This window comes from Saccopteryx bilineata, chromosome 2, assembly GCF_036850765.1.
Source record: "Saccopteryx bilineata isolate mSacBil1 chromosome 2, mSacBil1_pri_phased_curated, whole genome shotgun sequence".
Taxonomy (NCBI): domain Eukaryota; kingdom Metazoa; phylum Chordata; class Mammalia; order Chiroptera; family Emballonuridae; genus Saccopteryx; species Saccopteryx bilineata.
Genome location: NC_089491.1, coordinates 5,604,406 through 5,618,821, shown reverse-complemented (window position 1 = coordinate 5,618,821; position 14,416 = coordinate 5,604,406). Strand labels below are relative to the sequence as shown.

Here is a 14,416-nt window from a genome sequence, read left to right as displayed (position 1 = left end):
CTGTGGGATTTCTCCTTGCCGGCTTCAGTCGCTGCAGCTTCACGGGGGTGCGGAGGCCTTCCTCCTCCTTACCACGGTTGTTTCGGAGATCAGATGAGAAGAGGTAAGGGCAAAGACTGGACAGTACTGAGTCAATAATCCTTTGTTTATCAGAAGCTTAAGACTCATGAAATATTTATTGTTAATTCCAATATTAAATTGGCCTACTTCTCCTCTTCCCAGCACTTTGGAAACAATATTTACCACCTAGACATTTTCCTACAGTAGATCTTAGATATTCTTCTTAACATTTTTTTTTAATTTTTAAAATTTTATTTATTTTTAGAGAGGGGAGAGAGAGAGGGAGAGAGAGAGGGAGAGAGAGGAAAGAGAGACAGAGAGAGAGAAGGGGGGAGGAGCTGGAAGCATCAACTCCCATATGTGCCTTGACCAAGCAAGCCCAGGGTTTCGAACCGGCGACCTCAGCATTTCCAGGTCGACACTTTATCCACTGTGCCACCACAGGTCAGGCTTCTTCTTAACATTTTTATCTCAACTGATTTACCATGATAGTCGGTTTCTATGAGAGATTTAACATTTAGGAGTGTGTTGTCCAGAAGATGTGTGTGAAGTCAAGGTGCATATTTGGAAGCTCGGCAAGCTGTAGCCCTGCAGGCCTCCGTGAGAGCTCTGCACAGTTGCTTGTGTGAGTATCCAAGCGTTTCCTCTGAATGGGAGATGTGTTTCTATCCATTTCAGTCTCTGATGTGCTGGTTTTCTCTGATGTCTCTGTTTTAATCAACCTGAGCTACATCTCCGCACTCCCACTCAGGTTGTGATCATCTCAGTTGTGTGTATATATATAGTCCTCCCTCTTACACATCCTCCCTAAGCCAGTAATTATTGCTGGGAGTCAGCAGAGGTGTCAGAGCTGGCTGGAGTCATTTCTTTCGTGTTTGTTCTCTGGGAATGTACATGGCTCTCGTTAAAGCATCTCTGAATAAGATGTCACAGACCAGCAACAGTATTGTATGGTGCTTTTTAGGTCCACAGCATGGAACTGAGCATCCAGACTGGTTGCATTTCTAATCCTTTGTCTCATCCTTTGTATGACATTTAATTGAGCAAAGGTATCAAGCCTGACCAGTTGGTGGTACAGTGGATCAAGTGTCAACCTGGGATGCTGAGGTCTCAAAGTCCTATGGTCAAGGCACATATGAGAAGCAATCAGTGAACTACTAAAGTGACACAACAGAGTTAATGCTTCTCATCTCTCTCCCTTACTGCCTGTCTCTCTCTCTGTCTCTCTTACTCAAAAAAAGAAAAAACAAAAAAGGTATCAAAATCAAGGAAAACGTTGCCTTCTCCCCTTTTTATTAACTTTATTTTGGCGGTATAATTACAGTTTATAAAATCTAACATTTTAGTGTACAATTCAGTGATTTCTAGTAAATTTGGAGTGTGTGTAGCCTCACCACAATCCAGCTCTAAGAACATTTTCATCGTCTATAAAAGACCCCTTCTGCCTGACCAGGCGGTGGCGCAGTGGATAGAGCGTCGGACTGGGATGCAGAGGACCCAGGTTCGAGACCCCGAGGTCGCCAGCTTGAGCACGGGCTCATCTGGTTTGAGCAAAAGCCCACCAGCTTGAACCCAATGCTACTGGCTCCAGCAAGGGGCTACTTGGTCTGCTGAAGGCCTGCGGTCAAGGCACATATGAGAAAGCAATCAATGAACAACTAAGGTGTTGCAACGCACAATGAAAAACTAATGATTGATGCTTCTCATCTTTCTCCGTTCCTGTCTGTCTGTCCCTGTCTATCCCTCTCTGACTCACTCTCTGTCTCTGTAAAAAATAAATTAAAAAAAAAAAAAATCCCTTCTGCCCCTTTGCAGTCGGTTCCGCTTCCACCCCACCCCCAGGTAACCACTCATCTACTTTCCATTGTAAGATTAGCCTTTCTGCACATTGCACATCGTAGACTCGTGCAGTATGTGTGCTTCTGTACCGGACTTCTTTCACGTCACAGTGTGCTTTTCAGGTGTGTCTGTACAGTCGCACGTATCAGGACTGTATTCCTTCTTCTTGTTGAATATTACTCCATTCTCTGGGAAAACATTTTGTTTATCCATTCACCAGTTGGTGGACATTTGGATGATTTTGTTTCGGTCCTTATGAATAATGGTGCTTGTACACATTTTCATTTCTCTTGGGCAGATTCCTAGGAGTGGAACTGCTGGTTCTTGTAGTCAGTTCTCCACATTCTCTGTCTTTTTTCTTTTCTTTTTTTTTTTTTGTATTTTTCTGAAGCTGGAAATGGGGAGAGACAGTCAGACAGACTCCCGCATGCGCCCGACTGGGATCCACCCGGCACGCCCACCAGGGGCGATGCTCTGCCCACCAGGGGGCGATGCCTTGCCCCTCCGGGGCGTCGCTCTGCCGCGACCAGAGCCACTCTAGCGCCTGGGGCAGAGGCCAAGGAGCCATCCCCAGCGCCCGGGCCATCTTTGCTCCAATGGAGCCTTGGCTGTGGGAGGGGAAGAGAGAGACAGAGAGGAAGGAGGGGGGGGTGGAGAAGCAAATGGGTGCTTCTCCTATGTGCCCTGGCCGGGAATCGAACCTGGGTCCCCCGCACGCCAGGCCGACGTTCTACCGCTGAGCCAACCGGCCAGGGCCTTCTCTGTCTTTTTTATTATAGTTATTCAAGTGGGTGTGAAGTGGTCTCTCACTATGGTTTTATAGTTTCCATTTCTTAAATAACTAACGATGCTAAACATCTTTTTATGTGCTTATTAGCCATTCGTATATCTTCTTTGGTGACATGTCAATTTAGACTTTTAAAATTGGTTTGTGTACTGTCTTATTGAGTAATAAGAGTTCTGTCTACTCTGGATATAAGTTCTTTATCAGGTATATGATAGAACACCTGAGGGTTATTTTGTTTTTTTATTTTTATTTTATTTTTATTTATTATTATTATTATTATTATTTTTTGTATTTTTCTGAAGCTGGAAACGGGGAGAGGCAGTCAGACAGACTCCCGCATGCGCCTGTCCGGGATCCACCTGGCACGCCCACCAGGGCGACACTCTGCCCACCAGGGGGCGATGCTCTGCCCCTCCGGGCGTCGCTCTGCTGCGACCAGAGCCACTCTAGCGCCTGGGGCAGAGGCCAAGGAGCCATCCCCAGCGCCCGAGCCATCTTTGCTCCAATGGAGCCTTGGCTGTGGGAGGGGAAGAGAGAGACAGAGAGGAAGGGGGGGTGGAGAAGCAAATGGGCGCTTCTCCTATGTGCCCTGGCCAGGAATCAAACCCAGGTCCCCCGCACGCCAGGCCGACGCTCTACCGCTGAGCCAACCGGCCAGGGCCTATTTTTATTTTATTTATTCTTTTTTTTTTTTTTAGAGAAGAGAGACAGAGAGAGAGAGAAGAGGGAAAGACAGAGAGAGAGAGAAGGGGGGAGGAGCTGGAAGCATCAACTCCCATATGTGCCTTGACCAGGCAAGCTCAGGGTTTCGAACTGGCGACCTCAGCATTTCCAGGTCGATACTTTATCCACTGCGCCACCACAGGTCAGGCACACCTGAGAGTTTTTTTATCTTTTTTCACACCACACCAGAGACTGTGGAAAGGGAAAGGGACAGTTAATAGTAATAACTAATGTGTAGTATTTGTGTATTATGAGTTGGACACTGGATTGTGTGTCTCACAGGGGTTATTTACACCACTTTCCCATTTTAAAAAAGTTATAGGACTGTTTCAGATGCATACTCTGCAGTCAACAGTTTTTAATAGATAAGGTTTTTATAGAAATAGTGGATTTAGAGAATTCTTAGATTTTTTTGTGATTTAGTACTTACTGGTCTTTTAATAGAATTACAATTAAAACTAAATGGATGTTATAACAGGTACTGAATGCCAGTGATTTAAACTGGCATTTATGATGTTTATTTCTTCTATAACAGAGTGACATTAACTATCCTGGATGTGTGTGGAGACTCCACAGGGTCAAACACCTTGTATCTTTTTACTCTCTAAGCTGTGATTCTACCTCAAGCTCTCAGTGGCCACTCCAGCTATCCTGACCCTTTGCAGACAGTGGAAGTATACAAGAAGAGAGGGAGCCCCCCTCTTTAAAATTTTATTTTTCAATTACAGTTGACATTCAGTATTGTTTTCTGTTAGTTTCGGATACATAGCATAATGGTTAGACAATCATACACTTTACAAAGTGTTCTTCCCAATATTTCTAGTACCCACCTGGCACCATACATAGTTATTACAGTATTATTATTATTATTTTTAAATTCAATTTAGAGAGGAGAGGGAGAGACAGAGAGAGAGAAGGGGGGAGGAGCTGGAAGCATCAACTCCCATATGTGCCTTGACCAGGCAAGCCCAGGGTTTTGAACTGGCGACCTCAACATTTCCAAGTCGATGCTTTATCCACTGCGCCACCACAGGTCAGGCTTATTACAGTATTATTGACTCTATTTCCTATGTTATACTTGACATCCTCATAACTATTTCATAACTACCAATTTATAGATCTCAATCACTACCTTTTTAACCCAGCGCCCCTGGCAACTGTCAGTCTGTTCTCTGTGTCTGTGAGCCTGTTTCAATTTTGTTCTTTAGATTTTACAAATAATTGAAATCATATGGTGTTTGTCTTTCTCTGACTGACTTATTTCACTTAGCATAATACCCTCTACATCTAGCTATGCTGTAGCAAATGGTAAGGTTTCATATTTTTATGGCAAACTAATAATATTCCATTGTATATATGTGCCACAGCTTTTTCATCCACTTGTCTGTTGGTAGGCGCTTGGGTTGCTTCCCTATCTTGGCTATTGTAAATAACGCTGCATGCAGTGAGCATAGGGGTGCATAGATTCTCTTGAGTTAGTGTTTTGGGTTTCTTCAGATTTATACCCAGAAGCAGAATTGTGGGGTCATAAGGCAGTTTCATTTTTAATATTTTGAGGCACCTCTAGAACTGTTTTGCATAGTGAGGAAACTCATTCCTTTTAAGAACCGGGCCTAGAAGTTCAAGTATCATTTCTGCTCACATATCATTGGTTAAAACTTAGTCACATTGGTAGTGCTCAGGTCTGAGAAATGTGGTCTTTATTCTGGGGCAGTGTGTCCATCTCAAACTTAGGGGCTAAGGGCTAAAACTTAAGGGTTTAGGGTAAGAGAAGAGAACAGATGTTGTGGGTCATTGTTGGGCTTGGGGGCTCCTGTAACTAGTCGTTATGGGATTCCCATTAATTTTCATTAAAGAAAGTCTACTTGATATGCAGTTGTTAGCCTAAATTTTACTGAGTTACTTTTACTATTGTTTTTTAAATCACACTAGAATGTTTTTCATGGTGAAGTAGCCATAAATATAAATTATTATTGCTCAGAGGTTCTGAAAATAACTTTTGTGATGAAATCTGATTTTGGAGTTGCTATACTGAATATAGATTTTATATACCAGCTGGTAGGAAGGATGGCAGGTAAGAGTACAGCTTCTGCCAGGTCGACTTTGAAAGCAGAACTCTGTGTTTTATAGTTTTCTCTTCATGTGGCTGTTTCCTCCTGATGTCCCCACAGCCATTCAGTGAGCAGTCTGTTAACTGTAGACCCATCTCTAGTTAATATGTACTTCTGGGTTAATAAGCCAGATCTGTCACACCGGGAAGAGAAAGAGCAGTCCTGTTCATTTAGAGATGTCATTGCTTCTCTAAGGACAGCAGCAATTTCTTGTAAGTGCAGGCAAGACATCTTCTGGATTCATTTGTTCTTTGTTTGTGCTTAAAATCTTGACAACAAAAATTGTTACTGAATGTTTTGAAGAAACAAGCATTAATCCTCCTTGAGTGCCTCCTTTCTAGTTTTTCAGCTCCAGGCTGCAGAGAGGTTGTTCAATACCGAGGGAGTGCGGACTTCTGCAGCCCGTTTCAGCTGCCCCAGCGATAACTTGGATAAACACGGGCTCCTCCAGTACCTCCTAATCCCTGCTGGGTCTCCCACTGTGGGGAGGTTCAGACAGCTTGTTTTCTTTCCCTTCCAGCCCTTCTCTCTACACTCCCCTCCAGCTGCCTTCTTCTCCCACCCCCAGAGTAATGTGATCTCCTCGGCCTGGTCTGCTGCTTTCGCAGATTCTTTTAGTCTTAGAGAAAGAGAGGAAAAAAATTAACCACTGGTTCCCCAGTTCAAAGTGAACAAAACTGTAAAAATCAAAAGCAGTGCCAATGTTTGAAAGTAAGTGTTGCTTATAAAGAATCAGTGCTGGGCTTCTATCAACTGTTACATTTAAGTATGCTCAAGGTTACCCTCTTATAAATAACTGGGGCCTTAGCATTATTGTAACTTGCTATTTTTTATTTCTTTCTTTTGTAGATATCTTCATCTTTATTCAATATTCAGATTGAGAGCTAGCAGACTCAATCTGTTAAAATTCAAGACTTTTTGAATTTTAAAATAAAATTCTGTGGCATTTATTTCAAAAGTTAACCAAAGTAAAGAGACAAAGACATTCATGAAAACATTCAAAACATCTGTTAGTTGAATTCAAGCATTTAACGTTTAATAAGATTATCCCAAATATTTTTAACGAGAGGGGGGGGAGGGGAAGGGAGAGAGATGAGAAGCATCAACTCCTAGTTGTATCACTTTAGTTGTTCATTGACTGCTTCTCACATTTGCCTTGATGGGGGGCCGGGTGGTGGGGAGGCCAGCCAAGCCATTGACCTTTGGGCTCAAGTAAGTGACCATGACATGCGATCATTGACATGATCCCACACTCAAGCTGGTGACCTCAGGGTTTCGCACCTGTGACCTCAGCATCCCAGATCAGTGCTTTCTCCACTGCGCCAGTACTGGTCAGGCCGAAACTATTTTTATTCTCTGTTATATCTGTTTATAACCTAACTTTAAGCTATGTGACTGGATTTAAGAACTTGAGGTTTGGTTGTTTCTTTACCACTAGCAATGTTAACATTTGAGATCTGTAGTTTGCAATACATTTTAAATAGTTTTTCACTCTTGCATCCAAAATCTGGTCTTAATTGTGGGCACCTAGTGGGTGTCATATAATGAAAAAATACCTAACAAGGAAGTTTGGAGATCTGAGTGCCTTTCCTGACTTGTTACCACTAACCTGCTGTGAGACCTTGTGCACGTTATTTAACCTGCCTGGGCCTCAGGTGTCTCATCTGTAAAATGGGCAAAGTAGATTTTGATTAAAAATGATTAAAGATTACAGAGCTGTTTTTATCTCTATTCCATCCTCAAGCCTCACTGAAATTACAGTAAAGAGATTTTTTTAAAATGTATAAGGACAAAGAAAGCCCAAAAGGATAAATGGAGAAGAAAGGTGAACACATTTTTGGAAAATGACAAAGCACGGTAATAGACTTAGCAGGATTGAGGAGAATGAAGCCTAACCTCTTCTGAGAGAGACATAGTCAGCTCGTAAGAACGTGAGGGAAAATGAGAAATTTAAGCATTAGTGTCACAGAAAGCAGAGTAGTGAGGCCTGTAATTGAAATCAAAGGGATCAGTTGAAAGTCATATAAAAGGAGTGTTCAGATTTTGCACACTCCTCCCCAACCCTGTATGGCCAGGTTACCACCTCTCCTTCCCACCTACATGAGACTAGGTTTTGTATTGAGAAATTACCCTGTAAAGTTTTTGGACTGAGGGGGATCACCCCCAGCAGGGGTACAGGTAAGTAAGCAGTTGGGCTGAAAACAGTGAAGTGGGTGAGAACAGATTTTTTTAAAAAGGCCACATACTGAATTGTGAGATTCTCAATGCTCTCCCAATTAGCCAGGCCCTTAGAGAGAGGAGATGTAAAGATTCCTCTTGGGGAGAGAAAAAATAGATTGAATGGCCCTAGGAAAAAGCCTGTGTGGGGATTCTTTTGATGGACAGCTCACCACCTCCTTGACGCCAGGTCCAGTTGTCATGCCCCTCCCATGTGTACTTTGTAGTCCCTCCCCTGTATATAGTGAGTGGACAGCCACAATTCTCTAAATGTTAGAGAAAAGTCTTTAACATGATTGATAAAAGGTAAAACAAATTCACAGAATAAAGGAACTTGATGGAAATAAAGACAATTAGGAAACAAAGAATTCAGAACTTTTCTTTGCTATCCTCAGAGAAAGAAATTGCAAACACCAAATAACAGTATGTTGTTTAAAAAACAGTAACAATCAGAACAAGAATGAGCTCTTTAATATTGAAAACATTGTAGTCAAAATTTTATATTCAACAGAAAACTTAGAAAATGACCTATCTTATAAAGCAGACTATAAGACCAAACCATGGACAATAAGAAAAAGCAGGTCAGAAAATTAGACGCTCTGTCCCAGGCCTTCAGTAGCTACCTGGTGGGAATTCCAGGAGAAGATGGAAAGAGAGTGGAGGAGAATTTAGGAGACAGTAAGTACTAGGAAAATTTTCAGAGCTTAGTAAAGTGACTTTTTGCCAGAGCTAAATGACTTAAAACTTTGAACTGGATTGGCTCTCTAAGTGCCCAGCATAATATATGAAAAAAAGGCTCATTGTAAGCCATATAGTGAAATTTCAACAGCAAGAATATTAGACAATACTAAAAGCTTCCAAAGAGAAAAGCAGGTCATGTTAAAGATTAGGAATCTGAGTGGAATTGCATTTCTACACAGCAGTACTGGAAACTAGAAGATAGCTGAAAAATACCTTCAAAATTAAGTGGGGAAAACTATTTTCTCTGTAGAATCCTCTACCCAGCCAGACTGTCAGTAGATAGACATGAATCTCTCCTTCTCCCAGGAAGTTACTGGACAATGAAAGCCAGCAGAATGGGGATATAAATCAATAAATAGAACTAAGAATATTTTGTATTTTAGTATTTGGGGAAAAAAAATATCACTAAGTGTTTGACAGATCTTTGAAATATTTGGGGAGAAAATAGTAATAGGTATACAGAAGACTAATCAAATGAAAAACAAACCAAGTAATTAATATCTCCAAGAAAAGTTATATAACAAAGGAAACACTAATAGTATATTATTGGTAGAGCAGCAAACAATATATCATTATGGTAATGTAAACACTGATAAGTGATTTAACAAAAACTTGTGGTTTTACTATTTTGGGAGGTTGGGGGTGGTGGTAGTAACTAAGTTAATATATAATGTGGAAAGCTGATAAGTCCAGAAACAACAATATTGAGGGTATTAGTTAGAAATCTGACGGAGGCTGCCTCTGGAGAAACAGACTAACGGATGGAGTCAGGGGCTGCTGTTTTTGTTGTTTTGTGACAGAGACAGAGAGAGGGACAGATAGGCACACAGACAGGAAGGGAGAGAGATGAGAAGCATCAATTCTTCATGGTGGCACCTTAGTTGTTCATTGATTGCTTTCTCACATGTGCCTTGACGGGGGGAGGGGAATACAACAAGCGAGTGACCCCTTGCTCAAGCCAGCCACCTTGGGCTCAAGCCCAGGGACTCTTGGGGCTAAAGCGACCATGGGGTCATGTCTGTGATCCCACGCTCAAACCAGTGACCCCGTGCTTAAGCTGATGAGCCCATGCTCAAGCCAGATGAGCACTCAGGCTGGCGACCTCGGGGTCTCGGACCTGGGTGCTCTGCTTCCCAGTCCTATATGCTCTATCCACTGTGCCACCACCTGGTCAGGCAGGGGCTGCTGTTTTTATTAAAAGTCTTTCAGCACTATTTGCTTTTAACCCATGTGTATATATTACTCTGATTAAAAAAATAAATTAATAAAACAAAATGGGTATACCAATAATAAGTTTCCTCCTGGAGAATAATTGTTTAATAGTTATAGTTGACTTGTTAATTATAAAAACATGGTAGAATTTTAACTATAAAGAGTTTTTCTAGAAAGTGGATTTACTCCAATACAGTTCAGTGACAATTGTAGCTCTGGAAATATACCAAGGGGATCGACAATCAGTGTTGTCTGCATATGTGCCGCCTGAAATGCATCCATCACAGGGCCTGAAACGGTGCCCCATGAAAGATGTGGGGTGTGGAGTTCGTGTTCTGCTACAAAGCATGGTTGCAAAACCTTGACTTTAGGACTAAAATTAGGACTCTGTGACATTTCAATCTTAGTTGCTACTCTTACCCCATAGCAAGTGTTATTTTCCCTTAATAAAATGAATTGATTTCCTTGTCCCTTGGAAAACCTCCAGACTGCTTTCACTCCTTCAGACTGTACTTTCTGAATAATTTTCACATATCACATTTGTTCATTTTAGCTCTTGACTTAGTCTCATTAATACTTAGGAACACAATCATCTGATAGAAGTGTCCTCTTTTAGAAATAACAATAGCTATTGTTTATTGAGCACTTGACATACATTACTTTTTTAATAGGAATTTAAAAGCGTTTTTTTCATTTTCGGAGAGGAAGGGAGAGAAAGAGACAAAGAAACATCAGTTTGTTGTCACACTCAGCATGTCAGGATGACACTCTAGCCAACTAAGCCATCCAGCCAGGGCCTCCATACATTATCTCTGATCTTCACAACCCTGTGAGATACCTGCTCTTATTATCACATCCCACCCCAATTTTTACAGATGAGACAATTGAGCCTCTGAGAGCTAAAGTCAATTGCCCAAGCCACTGCAATGAATGGCCCATCTGAGATTCAGAACTAGGCTGTGTGGTGTCATAACTCGCTCAGCCTCTGCTGCACTGCCATCCCCTCTTATCTGATTTGCCCAGTCCAGAATCATCAGGCCTTTGTGACACTTAACCAGTAAGTAGTGCTGTCTCACTGAAAACGTATGAGACTTAAAGAGATGCACGTGTGTTCTTATACAATAGCGGCACACACGGATGTGATTGATGTGCTCTTCCAAGCTGCATGCTCCTTTTGTTGGACACACAGTGGACCCAGAGAGCTAGAGAGCCCTGCAGGCTCCCACTGGCCAGTGTTTGTGGAATCAGAGGAAGTAAGTGGGCTTTGTTGGCAGGTGCACATGAACTAGCATACACATACCTCGAGATCTTTGCCCTCTGCTGCTGAAGTTACTGGTTGGGCTGGAGTCCGATCTGGGATGATCTGGTCCTGGCGGTCTCACCTCGGGCCCCATATCAGCTTCCCCTACCTGCCTTCTGCTCCCACCCCCACCCATCCTGCTGCTCATGGGGAAGGGGGGCTTCAGCATCCTGCCTCTTTGAGTCCTGCCTTCTTCCCCCTTTCCTTACCCCCCTGCCTCCTCCCTCACCTTTTAAAATTAGGACTGAATTTCAAGATTTAAAAAATTCAATCTTTATCCTAAAATGTTCAGAGAAGAGTCCCCTTTGGGTAACTTGTTCTAGAGTTGTACCTTTCTTAAATTCAAAAATTGATTTTAAACGCATAAATCTTAGAAATATCTATTGCTCTTTGTCCTGTTACCAGTGAAATTGAGAAGCAAGCCTTTCCTCTTCCAAAACAGTGGTTTTCAAACTTAAGTATGCACACAGATCATCTGGGGATTTGGTGACAATACAACCTGTTCCACACATTCTGATTCTGAAGGTCCTGAATGAGACTTAGGAGTTTGCATTTTAAGCAAGCATCACAGGTGATTCTAAATAGGTTGTCCCTGGACCATACTTTAGTTAAGGACCTTTATTTTTTCTTAATATTTTTTTCTTTAAAAAAAATTTTTTGATTTTGTTGTTGCACTTATTTATGCAATCATTGGTTTATTCATTTTTTATTTTTTATTTTTTTGAGAGAAGGCAGAACAGACAGGAAGCAGGAAGGTAGAGAGATGAGAAGCATCAACTCATAGTTGCAGCACCTTAGTTATTCACTGGTTGCTTTCTCATATGTGTCTTGACCCAGGGGCTCCAGCTGAGCCAGTGACCTTGGGCTTCAAGCCAGCAACCTTTGTGCTCAAGCCAGAAACCATGGAGTCATTTCCATGAGCCCACACTCAAACCTGTGACCTCAGGGTTTCGAACTTGGGTCTTCAGCATCCCAGGCTCTATCCACTGCACCAGCACCTGGTTAGGTTCATTGGTTTATCCTTTTATGTGCCCTGACTAGGGATTGAACCTGCAACCTTGAGCTATATGGACGATGTTCTAATCAATTGAGCTGCCCGGCCATGGCCTAAGTTAATACCTTTGGGGCTTAAGGTTGCTTAGAGAGAATCCTTCTTGGGCCTTTCTTCATTCCAGTAAAAAGATTGAGGCTTCCATTTATTGACTTGTAACAGAATGCCTTTTGTATCTTGCAAGTGATCTTCATAAGCATTAAAATTAGAGTTGGAAAGAATAGTCCAGGTTTGAAATGATAGTGTACAGTGTGATATATTCAGTATCCGGTGCTGCTAATTCACAGTGTTTTGCCAAACCTGTTGCTGCATAGTTTTATAACTAAATAAAAAAAAAGATTTGGACACGGTTTTATTAGCATTACTCATTTTTAAGAGGATAAGGTCATTTCAGACTCAGCAGAATATTAGTAATACTCATTAGCTTTTAAAAATAAACTTACATCCCAATATAAAGTACAGCAATACAATAAATATCTGGGCCTGTATTAACCGAGAGCATTCAAGGCTATGATTAGAATTGCAAAAATGCCCCATAATGTATAATTCTGGCATTATCTTGCCAATTTGAATGTATAGCCCTTTAAATGTGAAATTCTGTGTAATGACAGACTTTATTAGAGTCTGGCCCAAAGCCTTTGAACTTTCAAAATGACACTGGAAGAGATTAATGTAGTTTTTCATCTTGTTTGTACTGATGGCACCCTTTGGAATTTTATTTTTGGCTTTACATTTGGAGGCTGAAAGGTACAAGACAACACTGAACAAAGCAGCAGTCATTACTGGCTCAAGCAGACAATAGTGTCTCCCAGAATCTGGACGGCATTCATAGTCACTACCCTTGTCACTTGGTGGTCCTGAAGCCCTGTCTCCAGGTGACTGTGCCTCTTAGGTCTCATGAGGCCTGACCTGGTACTACAACACTAACCATAGGTCCACTCAATCGCAGTAAAAAATTTTGTACATTGATTAGGATTTGGCCAGGACTCATCTGAAAAGTTAATGATACCCTTGCTGAGAACTCCTGTGATCCTAGTCACATCCAGTCCAGTATAGAATTTTTGTGTTTTTGGCATACCTAAATGAAGATCTTCTTCCTTAGTTAGCCATTCTTGGTTTACTGAAGATACCCATGTTTTTGTCATTAGTAGTCCAGCTTTGTCTCTGGGGATGATCATCATAGCCAGGGTCTTTTAACTAAGGCTTCCTCTGAAACATATGCCAGCCTTCGTTATTTAACCAAACATACAGACATCCAGAGCTTTAATCTACTTGTAATTTATTCTTTGTCAGAGGAGCTGTGTAATCTTGTGGTCAGGAGCCTGATCCGTGGATCCAGGTAGACCTAGGTTGAGTCCAGCTCTGCCTGCTTCCACCTGTGAGACCTTTGGCAAGATGCTTGACTTCTCTGAGCTTCAGATTTTTACCTGAAGAATTAGGATAATAATTCTATTTTCCTTACAGGATTGTTGTGCACATGCAGTGCTGTACTGGATGGGCCATGCTTCTCAAAAGAATCTGATACAGTGAGATCTCAGTACATGTTAGCTCATATTCATGTGCTCTGAGATATGGACGTATTTAGTTGGTATGATTGGGGTCCTTGTTTCTCACTGACCTGGATTTCTGGTTTTGTGTCAAGTAACACATTTTTTAAATTGTTGTTATTTTATAATATGTTGCAATATTGTCTAAGTCCTAACTAGAGTTATAAAAAGATTTGAGCCCAACACAGCAATGAAAAAAGTTTTAAACAATGTTGCCCCATGGCACTTGCCTAACAAGGTAAAAAGTTCTCTGTTGAAGAAAAACAGCCTGACCTGTGGTGGTGCAGTCGGTAAGGTGTCCACTTGGAATGCGGAGGTCTCTGGTTCAGAACCCTGGGCTTGCCCTCTTGAGGGCCCATAGGAGAAGCAACTATTAAGAGCTGATGCTTACCGCTCCTCCTCAGCCCCTTTTCTCTTCCCACCCTTCCTTCCCTCTAAAATCAATAAATTAAAAAATCTTTTTAAAAATTTGAGGCAAAGAAGTTCTCATTGTGGAGACATTCCCTTTACATATAATCGGAAATTATGTTTGAATGTGAACTCACACATCTCTTTTTTCCAACGGTCTCCTAGCCAGACTGTATGATTTGATGTGTCACATACTTGTGAAGCTATTATGTGGGTTCCAGCTCTTGATTATTCACTCCTTAGACACCCATTAGTTTAGCCTTAATCACAGTAAGCTTACTGAATATAAATGAATCTAGTATTGGTAATTCCAGAGGAATTTGAATTATTCACCAGCTTTCTGTGGACATAGAGTTTGCCAGGGCACCGCGCACGGCAGAACTTGGCCTTAAGCCGTGGAGGTTGGGGACTTCTGCAACA

General features: G+C 41.7%; 1 protein-coding gene across 1 annotated transcript in view; it reads left to right on the top strand.

Moving 5' to 3' along the window:
* Positions 1–14,416, top strand: part of ABL1 (ABL proto-oncogene 1, non-receptor tyrosine kinase) — a 140,322-nt gene that overhangs the window by 73,313 nt on the left and 52,593 nt on the right. The gene's annotated exons all lie outside the window — the stretch shown is intronic.